The 12,472-nt window shown below is 35.7% G+C and overlaps 1 protein-coding gene across 5 annotated transcripts in view; it reads left to right on the top strand.

Moving 5' to 3' along the window:
- Positions 1-12,472, top strand: part of LOC111506585 (discoidin domain-containing receptor 2) — an 842,991-nt gene that overhangs the window by 592,741 nt on the left and 237,778 nt on the right. The gene's annotated exons all lie outside the window — the stretch shown is intronic.

The raw sequence follows: 12,472 nt of genomic DNA, 5'->3' as shown, positions 1-12,472 counted from the left end.
TCTATTGACAATAGGGCCCAAACTGATTTTATTTACACAGACTTTTCTAAGGCCTTCGACAAGTTTGATCATGCCATTCTACTAAACAAACTAGTAGCCTTTGGATTATCTCCATCCTCAATGGCACTTTTTCAGCCTATCTACGGGATCGAAAACAATATGTTCAGCTCGATGGTTTCAAATCTACCGAATAAGTAATTCTTCCGGTGTTCCACAAGGGTCAAATCTGGGATCGTTGCTCTTCAATATCTCCGTTAATGATATTTCCTTTTGTATGCCGCTGATCTGAAACTATACTGCCTCGTTGTGAACATAAATGATTGTTTGAACCTCTCAGCAAACGTAGAACGGGTTGTAGAATGGTGTTATCGAAATAACTTGTCGCCAAATCCGGAAAAAAGTAAAGTCATGTCCTACAGTTTGAAAAGGAGCATTTTGATGTTTGATTATTCAATAGAAAACGTTTCCCTGGTGAAACCAGAAACATTAACTGATCTTGGCGTCACATTTGACACTACACTGTCATTTAATTGGCATATCGATAATGTTGTAACCTCCTCCTGTCGTTTGTACGGATTAATTGCACGTAACAGTAATGATTTTAAAGAGAATTCGAATACAAATAACGAAACGAATACAAAATTTCAATGATATCTCACACACACTACATTCAAATTTAAAGATAGGAAGTGCTTATTAAATGTCCTCACATCAGGAAGATAATTGAGTGGAATAGTTGCAACTTCGATTATGGAAAATTGAACGAAATTGAACGAAGTATTAATATTTGGAAAAATATCTATCATCTATCGAGGAAATAGGAGTATCAATGATTTTTTTCAGAAATTACCATCGTGTCGTAAGCAGCAAAAATTGACAAACTTCGACACAAGCTTTAACAAACAATAAATCAAACTTTCTTTATCAGTATATTTGTTTTCAGTGTTGAAAAGGGCAAGTTTGTATTCGGAAAAATATGTTAATGATGTTTTTCAAATAGTTTTCATTGACAATTTTCATTTCATTTCATTTCCCGCTCAGTGTCATACAAAAACTTATAGTATATTGAATAATCTAGCTCTGAGCATCACAGTAAATAATAATAATGATTATTTTTCCCGTAAAAACATTATCTTAGCAGGATTGACTCACTTAAAAAGTGTTTGAAAGGAAGATTATTATTATGAATTGTTGTTTTGTACGCTCTGAGAGTTCTTTAAAGATTTTTTGGTTTTCTGTATATTTTTATAGCTCTCATATCTGGAAGCATCAGAATCGCAAATTCCATCATTAGTTTATGAAAATAATATGAAAATGAAATAGAATCATACAAATAACTCATCGCCATAGCCGACGAAATTAATTATTGCGTTGTGATCAATTGTAGTGTCAGTTATTTCTTTTCTGAAACATGAGAAATCATAATAAAAAAATCAATATCGTTTTCTGAAATGGATGACAATTCACGATACAATTCTGATACTGAATTTGAACTTATAATTAATCTTTTTTGACCTTAGAATATATTTGACTTGAGTTAATTCGATGAGGAGTTGTTGAAGGAATTTTTCTATAAAATTTCGAAACGACATATTTATTTCGTGGGCGAATTTTTCTTCCGTCTTGAGAATTTCTTGAACAACAAAAACTAACTTATAATTTTAATTCAGGGCGAAACTCTTTTGTGTAGTTTTGATTTTTAAATCTGAAACGAAATGTGTTTAACAATGAAATAAATTATGTAAAGACTTGATAGACGGACTTCAACTTGACTGGATTCACGGGATAACTTTCAGACTAATTGCAGTTCGTCCAGATACTAGAAACGTAATTAATTTAATAGCATTTTAACTGATGAATTCAGTCTGAATACAGAGCGGGAAACTTCATTCGCCAAAGCGCAAATTACCTGCAATCCCATCATAAAGTGTTTGTTTTGAAAGAAGTGTAGAATGGGAAGTAGGAACAACGCAGGTGATTATAGGAAGAACGGTTCAAAATATTGAGTTGTATGAATTGAAGGGGTTATATTTTTTTTGTTTCGGTGTATACCAGTGAGGGTGACAGTGTTCCATGTAAGTGCAATTTATTACCATTTATTTAAAGTAGAACTCATGTGAATGATATCTGATTTTTATTCCACAACGAATGTTTGAAATACAAACTGAGTAGAGAAAAGTATTGTCTGTATAATTCCGTGTTCATATAGAAGTATTTGTTTCGAAAGAATATTTTCTTTCGTGTAATTCAATGTTTATATGAAAGTAACTGTTTCAGGAGGACTTTCTTTCAGTTTGTGTCTGGAAGTTACTTCTTTGCATGATCTACACATCCATGTATAGAGTTACTTATTTCAAAATTGATTACTTCCTTCTTTTCCTTGGAAGATTTCCTCATCCTTGTTTTTCGTATCACGATGGAGTAGTAGAAAGCCAAAAACTTTCTTTCCCAAAAATTAAGTTGTATTTGTATACTTAGATGCTGAAAAGAAACATTGGAAGAAGTGAAAGGATATGTGTGATGTTTTGGTTGATTTCGGGTTTTACCGTAGTCTTCTTTGGTTACACTCTCCAACAGTTTCAACTGCGATAGTCATATTCAGTGGCGTGACGTATCAACTGATCGACTGACGCATCAACAGTTGATACATCAAGAAGAATATTTCGACCACGCCACTGAAGATAACTGCCGCAGTTGCAGTTGAAAAGTTTTGAACCAATACATTGAAGCCTGTCATGAAATTCTACATTCCTATAGAGATATGTCATATTTTGATATTCAAGAATCATCTGAAACATCTTCAACATTCAGTACCCAGTAATGTTCATTCGCTTTTTCTCTTAGTTGACGTGGCGGTTCAAAAAATACAAATCCCCTGAAAATAATGTCTGCAGGTTTATATGCCTGAAGTTTCGTTTCACTAGAAAAGTAAAGGCGATGAACATTATTCAAATCTAGCTACCTGTTACTAAAAGTACATAAACAAGGTCGGGTGATTCAATTAAGAGAATTCAATATGAATTCCTACAAAATAAGTAGGTCATCAATCGAATACGTCTTGAAATAATTCATCTGAAAGAACAATCTATTCAGGCTAGTCTCAACTCCCTACACTGAAGTTATTCCTACATATGCTTTTGACGATACAACTGGCGCTATAGATTAATTTTCAATTATTGGAACACCCTTGCATACAATTGCAACCAATCAAATGGCAGATTTCAATATCTGCGTATGATAAATCATCGCAGAGATTGCTCTTACATCTAATCGTAAGAACAAATAAAAAAGAACAGTACTGTCACTCCGCAGTGTATATATATATATATATATATATATATGTATATATATATATATATATATATATATATATATATATATATATATATATATATATATATATATATATATATATATATATATATCTGTATCTGTAGAGTAGGGAGGGTGAGTGTGAGCCCACGCACCAAGGCCACATGTGACCCATTGTACATCCTCCCGAGGAGTTGTCCTCCTAGGACATCGTCCATCCTGTCCTTTCCAGGAAGGTGGACAGGTCGCTGGGAGACATCTCCTTTATATCAGCAGGTGTAGGTCAAGACTCGCCGAACACACACTCTCTTATTAACGATAACTCTGGGCACTCGCATAGGACATGCCTGACAGTCTCATCTTCCTGTTCACACATCCTGCATAGAGGTGTGTCCAGTAGCCCCATATTATGGAGGTGTTTCCTTAGTTGACAGTGGCCAGTCAGAAATCCTACAGTAGGGCCTAGATTTTTCCTGGTCATCGCCAGATATTTCTTCGGCGCCAGCTTCCCAGGGTCGCCCAAGGTGATCCTGGCAAGATTACATCCTTTGATTTCATCCCATCTCTTTAAGGATTGAGCAATTGTCGAAGTCATCAGGACGTGGGTGCCACTGGGTCCTAAAATTCTCAATCCAGCTGCATCCTTGGCTAAAGAGTCGGCAATGCGATCACCTTTACTCTTGCCGTGCCCTTTAACCCACCTCAGGATAATGTTATCTACCGAGGCTTTGCCTAAATCTTGGTGGCACTTTAGTACTAGCCCTGAGGCTAGTACTAGAGTGCTCTTCTTTGACATTATGTGACCTGACCAAGGCATTTGTTTGTGTATCGCATAGTATTTTGATTAACAAAATGAGCTACTATGGTGTCCGAGGCACAGCTCTCATGCTCGTCCAATCTTATCTAACAAATCAGTGCCAATTTGTTGAAGTGAACAACGTAAAGTCAGACCTGAAAAAAATAAAGCATGGTGTTCCACAGGGATCCATTTTAGGTCCAATATTGTTCTTGATCTACATCAGTGACCTATGCAGTCTCAAGAAACCAGCATGTTGTATCTTGTTTGCAGATGATACAACTTCAATGTGTTCTAGTAAAGACTTACGACTAATGGACCGTCCATTAGTCATTGAACCCCACTGGATGTATATCCGGATAACCTTCAATGGTTATTGGGTTAGTTAGTTTAAATTTCATTACTCTCAGTTGTATGGGGGTGTGAGGGAACTGATGGTTCATCGAGATGATTTAGAACCCAAGTTCAATACCCCAAAATGGAGAAGGTACATTTACCGTAATAGAGGGACCTGGAAAGGTTCCTCGATCAGATAGCAGATATTTTATAATAGGATTATTCTTTAAAATTCAACTCAGAATACTTCGCTTATTTATACATATTCAAAATATCATCACTACACTTATATCTCGAGAGAAAATACAAAAGCTTAAGACTTGGTAATTGTTACAATGATCTCTGATGACTCAATTGATGTATGTTTAGACTATATGTTTATATTATCTCATCTGAACATTTTCCTTAATGAATATTCAATACTTTCAACATTTTCAAAGTAGGTATTACTTTCCATAGAAGTATTAGTTCTGTTGAATTCATTATTGCTGATATCAAAACACAACATTCTACACAACTTCGGAATCACCATATCAGACATGAATACGCAGTAAAAAATCACTCAGTAGATCAGAGAAGCAAAGCTGCACGTAACTTAGTGAGGCGATAAATTAAAGTAGGCCGCAATTCAACTAAGTGCTTGTTCTATTGTGACACAGAGTCTGTTCGTGTGTTGTGCTGCCATGTATTAATCATTAAATTTCATGTGTGAGCTTGAATCGTGTCTCTTTTGAACAGTTGCGCAGTATACTAAATGGATTACTTTCAATTGCGATTGAATATTCGTAAATTTCGTAAGATAATCTGAAAATTTGCAATGAAGGCAGATTATATAATCTGTGATAAATTTATTACTTGTTTGAGTACAAAACGTTGCGAAAATCATTCAATTCAATCATTTAATAATATTAGTTTAGAAAATATGTGAAATACGGCGACAAAATTTGGTGCTGACAGCAAATTATAAAGATAACAGATACGCAAAAACAAGACTATGACAATCCAAAGTAAGATGGTTATTTATAATTAAACTCCTTGGTAAAAGCAGACCCAAGTATATGATGATCAAAATAACCTCATTGTAACCGATGTTTGCTTCTTTCAGTTCTAGTAGAGAAGAGCACAACATGAAATTCTGACTGCAAGTGTTTGTATTTTTAACAGACACATCGATCGTCATTGACTTTCATTTTTATTATGAAAAAAACCTTTTCTTCGTACCCCAATGAATCAAGTTTATGTCATCCTTGCAAAGGTTAATTATTTCATCAGTGTCTTAATCCAATGCTCACATCCAGACAGCCGCAACTACAGCATAATACCTTTGAAAAATTTATAGTGTGTCTTCTCTCATCCCCGTTTCTTTTCTTTGATGGATTCGTGTCTGACTTTGTTGTACGAATATGGAATATTTTATGCCAGAAGAAGGTCCAGACAGCACCCAAAAACTATTAATATCTGTACTTGGAAGATAAAATAGCTATTGTCTGGTTTGGCCCAATTCGAATACTCGTAAAGACTCTCGAAGTTGAAATAAAGTTTGTCAGCAATTCACGTTATCTGATGCGTGAAGTTGGCCTCAATACTTTTCAGAACAATTAGCACAGTTGAGGCAGTTGCCTAATTGTTGTCAGTATAACTTATTCTACTTTCGAGAGATTCATAGAAACTGGAAGCTCGCATCAGATGCTGGAGGAAATGAGGTTCTCAAATGAATAATTCCTTTATGAAACGCCCTTCTATTGTAACACATTTGAATGATTCGCTGTATGAAATTGAAAGTTGGGGTTGAAATGTGAGTTTCGCAAATATCTAACAGGAAAAATGGAGGTTACGGTATATGCCTTACTGCGTTTTGGGACATATATATAACTCTTCCTTCCATTTTCAGCATTAATAGAAGTAATACATGAGTTTGCAGTAGATTGTTGCATGACTTCGCGATATCTTCATATTTTCCTCCACTCTTCAGTTTACACTTTACATTTTATAATTTCATTTTAGAATACCTAATAACCACCTTTTGGTCCAGTGTCTCAAAGGACACATATAGGAAAGCGAATAGCAAGAAAATTATTCATTTTGAGCATTCAATAAAGTATACGATGCTAAGGTGAATGAGAAACAACAACCAATTATTCCATCAGCAAAAAATCAAATTATCCTGACAGAAATCAGAAATCAAAAAATTGTGATAAAAGTACTAGAGAAAATTATGAAAATACAAATATGAATCTCTGTTGAACAGTTTAAAATTCTACGTCGGAAGCAATCGGGGTTCAGACCTGGTTACAGTTATGTCATATAACAGATGACATTATCAATGGAATTGATGAAATTAAAGCAACTGTACTCATCCCATTGACTTTTTGAAAGCATTTGATTTGATAAACCACAGAATTCTCCTGAAGAAGTTGAATGGCTCAATATGTCCAACAAGTGTTCTAGAGGTGTTCTTCAGTAAAAATGAAATTACATGGTTTTGTAACAGAAAAAAGAAGTTCTGTCAAGGGCGAAAAAATCTAAACCACCAGTAGAACCAGAACAAAAAGATTTAATTGCCTCCGATACTTCATGTTCTGAAAATTGTAACAGCGGAAACCCTTGAAAAATGATGTGGTGGTTGCATGAAGAGAAGTATGGATTCATCATATTCGGTCAACGTATCACTGGAGCTCAAGATTCTGGTAGCTAACCTAATGTTACCATAAGCTATTTTTCTTAAAACAAGCTCAGAAAAGTTTTGGTTGTATTTCCTTTTATCGATCTGAGATGGAATGACATTGGTCTTGGAATTAAGAAGTTTGATGTTTTTCTTCATAAGAGATGTGAGAGAAGATCTATGGGAGTCCTTGACATGTGGGATGGGAGCAAGGTATAAGGAAAAGTTAACAAGTTATCTATAATTTCACAAAGGGCAGAGGCAGACAATTCCTAGCAGATTTAGGAATCCTACTACTACTTGAAGTAGTAGTTTACTGCAACATTCCAAGAGGCTCTGCAGTACTGTAATCACCACATGTATAAATCTGTTTAAAATATGTTTTTCCGTTAATCAGCTGTCGCCCCCATACGAACGACAACTCCCAGAAGTTGAAAAACTTGTGCGAGTGAAGGACTAACGAGGTCTTACCTTTCAACGTGTGATTCCTAACACATTCAGATATATAAAATATTTGAACCCGATAATGTCATACAGAGAAATAAATATCGACTTGCAATCTGTAAATGATATATGTGATGAACATCTACTCCAAAATCATATGCTATCTTGTTATGTAATGGTGTAAAAATGATGTGTGATTCATTTTTACTGACTTCTGGGTCATAAAGCCATACTGTTCAGGTGCTATGTGTTTATTAGCGAATTTATACAGTTTTGAATATATAATTTGCTCCAATAACCTAGACGAGGCGTATATAATTGAGACACCTCTATAATTTCAATTTCTATTTCCCGATTTGAATATAGGTATGGAAATAGATGTTTTTCAAAATTCAGGAAGAATATATCATCTAGCTATTGAATTAAAAATATAAAGTAGTGAACATCTTAACCATTCATAACAGCTCTTCAATATGTAAGGAGGGATGCCATCTATTCCCGCAGCTTTTTTGTGTTCAAGTTTTTTGACAGCTTTATTATAGTCAGACATATAGTCGTTTGTCATACTAGAATTGTCGAAGTTTAAATTGTATGAAGCTTTTTCTGCACAATAAACAGATGAAAAAAAATTACAAAAGATTCTGCGGTGACCTCATCTGCTACCATTTCGCCATTATGAGTAAAGCTTCCCAAGCAAGTTTTATTTGTTTCTTTATTGTTCGCAAAATTCCCGAAATGGTTTATATCTTTAGAAACATTCATTTCAAATTTTTTATGTATTGTTTTTCCTCCTTCCTAATTAGACTTCTTCTTAATTTTTCTAGGGTAGTTCTTCTCTTTCAGTAAAGTTTTAACTTCATTTGTGAACCAAATAGGATATTTGTTCATATTTTTATAAATTCTATATTTAGGAACAGTTTTGGTGGGGTATTGGTATTTCTGGCTGCTTTCTTTTAGTTTATCCATGCATTCGCAGTCCAAAAAATGTTTTATCTAGAACCTTCAACTGAAAACAAGTTCACATTCAATATCGTCTCTCAGATATTTTTTCACCTGTTCACCCTTATATCACAGGCACTACCAGTATGTAACTCGACTATTTTGTTCCTTTCGAATTATAATTCAAAATATATCACCTGGATATCGCCTCGTGATTCTCTCTCCGGTTGTGTCACCTTCTGATGCCGTTCCGCACAAATTCCCTAGCGTTCATTTCTGGCCCGAAGGACCCAGACATCTAATGAAGATATATAAGTTCGGGATGGGATAGTGGCCTCATACATACGCGTCGGAATATGGTAAATGTTCCATCGCGAAACGAGGGTGTTTTATAGCACGTGTTGCATAGAAAGTTGATGTATGAAAAGTTGAGGATTCCGCCCACTGGCACACACCGCGTCAAACCCGACATGTGTGTGTTTCTCTTAATGTCCTTGCTGAAATATGGTGAGGTCATGCCTCGGTTATGGATATGAGAGTGAGCATTTAAGTTTTGGAACTGGGGTTCGGTTATCTCCAAATTGATCTTTTCTGCATGAGCGTCAGTTTTAGTTTCCCGTGACGGGATAATGAACACCGAGTTCGTTTTCATGTTCCGACAATGGCAAGCTTTCTGAAGAAGTTTTATAATTTTTATCTAGGAATTGGTGAAGGCTCGCGACCCATTCTTGAGCGCGTGTTGAAATCAGTCACCAAGTCACCAAATGTCCCATTTTCCATTGTGGATGTATGGTTAACTTTTGAACTATGAGTGACAGATTCATCTGTTCAAAATCTGTTTTTCCGGTAATCAGCTCTGTTAATCATCAATAGATTATCTATCAATAGATAATGTCAATAAAGAACATAATATCATCAAGCAAATTGCAGAAACCAATGGGTTTGAAGCTGAATTATTAAATAAAATACTTTTCAAAAAACTCTACGCAAAAGCGATTCAAAACGTTTTTTCTGTTGGCGAATTTGATAATCAAAATCAAAATTATAAATCTTCAACGTAGGATGATTTCCATAGCTCTTTAATTTTTGGTATCAGTTCTGAAAAGATATATTGTAATAATACTACATCAATCATTTTAAAAGCGTCTACAATATTCATAACTTTCTACCGGTTCCAACCATTTATTCAGACTAAAACTTTACCCACAAAAACTTTATAAAGCTGATGAAAAGAATATTTCCAACGTCTCTTCGCTTTGAGAATATTGTGTCAATACCACTGAATACAAATATTTTGATGTCTAACAATTTCATGTGAATAGTGCATAATATCAAATTAGCCATATTATTGAAAATGAGTTTTAACTCATCTTTATCACATTTTTTTGTCTTGTTTAACTAAAAACTACCCTTCGATATCAGTAATGATCGATATCAAAGATGCTTCACAAACCTTCGATATATATTACAAAGAAAATTTGAATTAATGATATATGACTGGCAAAATCGAAATTAATTAACGATGCATAATAATGACTAAATGTGGGGTGTATTCATTTTTTCATGATTGATGTTATTCATTACTGTGCAGTATAAGATATTCGAGATAAAGTTTCTCCCCACATTCGATTGGTATAACAAATAAATTGCTCATGGGTGGTAACGATAATATCATTCATTATCGCGATCAAATCAAATCTCACACCCTTGCTGAATTAGATTTTCCCTTCTTGAATGTATTAGAAACAGCGGAAGAGCATCAGGATTGAGGAGAAAAGGAAATGGTTTTTAACAACGTTAACATAAACGAATATGTTACAAATGGATGGTTATATAGACTTGCGGGTGATTCAATGATGATAATTATAACAATGAAGATGTATTTTGAGAGACAGTATTTAAAATAACTCCCTATGAATCCAATATATCCAAAATTATTATCTCCTGAAAAATCACATCAAATATCATCACAAACTCCGATAGATTTGAAGATGCTTGTGCATAGACTGTTGGTCAGTTTTACTTACCTTGACGATAGGATGATTTCGAATGTTTAAGCATGGCACAACATGCATCTGGACAGTTCTGAATATTATATGTTTTTGAACAAAACAGAAATCAGACTATTTCTCTTCAATAATTTTGACCACAACTTTGCACCGTTTTGAAACAGTTTATGACCAGTTTATGACTGTTTTGAACTAGTTTATGAAACAGTTTCACATCAAAGCCACAAATGCCACTGGAATCACTTCCAAATCATTGGCATTTTTTTTCTTTGTATTGCCTGGTTAGGTTAGGTTAGGTTAGGTTCAAAGTGGGTGGGTCTATTCGACCCTCCACCACAACACGCAAGGTTTATTATGGCTCACACCTATTCACACCCGACCAAATAAACCCAGCTTCTTAACGAAGCAGACTAGTTACTATGGTGAGTGGTCTTTCAGGTCAGATGGTAAGAGTACGGCTCTGCCGGACTCTAAAAACCTTATTCGGTCTCCAGCGGGGCAGGCACAAAGTATGTACTCTGCTGTTTCATGATTTTCCAAACAAAGGCGACACAAACTGTCTTCCGACAGTCCGAGTCTCTGCATATGATGATTCAAATGGCAGTGACCTCTAAGAAGGCCTAATAGACATCGTAGTTCATCCCTACTGTAGTCCAGCAACTGTTTGGTATCAAGCTTCGAAGGGTGAATAAACGCCTTGGAGTGAGCCAATCCTGGTGTATTCTGCTAGAAGTCCATAAATCTTTTTGCCATCCAGGTGTTCAATACTTGCTTGGTAAAGCCCAAAGCGATGCCAATGACAGGTTCTGGTCCGATGAAATTCCCTGCAGCACCCTCCTTTGCAAGGGAGTCAGCAGCTTCATTGCCTTCCAGGCCAGTATGGCCAGGAATCCAGACCATGCAGAGACAATCTGTTAAGTCTTCCTATCGAGGAGAGTCGTTTTTGGCAATTTGCTACCAATTAAGATATTGCTCGGAAGAAGCTAAGAGCTTCCAATGCCGCTTGGCTGTTCGAGAATATTTTTATTGACTTGTTTGTGAGGTTGAATTCTTGCAATCTCTCCGAACACAATTCAATAGCGTAAATTTACGCTTGAAATACAGTCGCATAGTTGTATTGACTGGAGTCAAATGGAAGACTAAGGAATTTATTTTGGCTTGTCAGTATGGCATGTTTGATAAACTGGTTAAGCGTAGTCGTCCGATAGATTGAAGGTCCCTAATAAAATCAAATCTGTTACCAGGCACATAAAGCCACTGTGTATTTCCGGTCAGCTTGTTCAGGATATACGATCTGAACCCATATTCGTCGGCATAAGGCTGTCTCACACATCTTCACTAACTGCGATATTGATGCGACACCAATATTGCTTTATGCTCCAAAAACTATTGAATTTGTTATGAAAAATCAGAAGTGTTCCACCTCAAAGTACTTTTATTCGACACAGTTTTCAGCTTCAGGTGAGAAAAATATCGTCTGAAAGTGGCAAAAAAATCAAACAAAATATTTAGTTGTTCTCTTGTTGAGGTGAACCATTATTTTTTTGCTTCATTTTTGAGGGGCGAAGAGACCACCACTCCATCATCGAGTTATCACTTCACTTCTTTGATTGCATGAGGAAAAACTGCTCACACTCACCAACCAACGTCATAACGCTTTTTGTGACTCGCGTTCAACCAAGAAGCCGTTATCAGATGAACTGAGTGGAATTGGCCGCGGTGGTAGTGCGCCCGACTTACGATCGGAAGGCCGTGGGTTAGATTCCCATTTCGACCAGATATTTTCCTCGAGAGAATTTATCTGGTTGAAGCTGAAATGATTCCTCAACCGTGTTAGGAATCACACGTTAAAACGTAAGACTTCGTTAGTCCTTAGCTCGCATAAGTTTCTCAACTTCTGAGAATTGTCGTTCGTATGGGGGCGACAGCTGATTAACAGAAAAACTGATTTCAAATAGATTTTAAACAGATACT

This window comes from Leptinotarsa decemlineata, unplaced genomic scaffold (genome assembly GCF_025532065.1).
Source record: "Leptinotarsa decemlineata unplaced genomic scaffold, Ldec_3_MD MMD2_tig00000035_RagTag_RagTag, whole genome shotgun sequence".
In the NCBI taxonomy this organism is placed as follows: domain Eukaryota; kingdom Metazoa; phylum Arthropoda; class Insecta; order Coleoptera; family Chrysomelidae; genus Leptinotarsa; species Leptinotarsa decemlineata.
The sequence above is the reverse complement of the archived record's forward strand: the minus strand, read 5'-3'. Positions and strand labels throughout refer to the sequence as shown.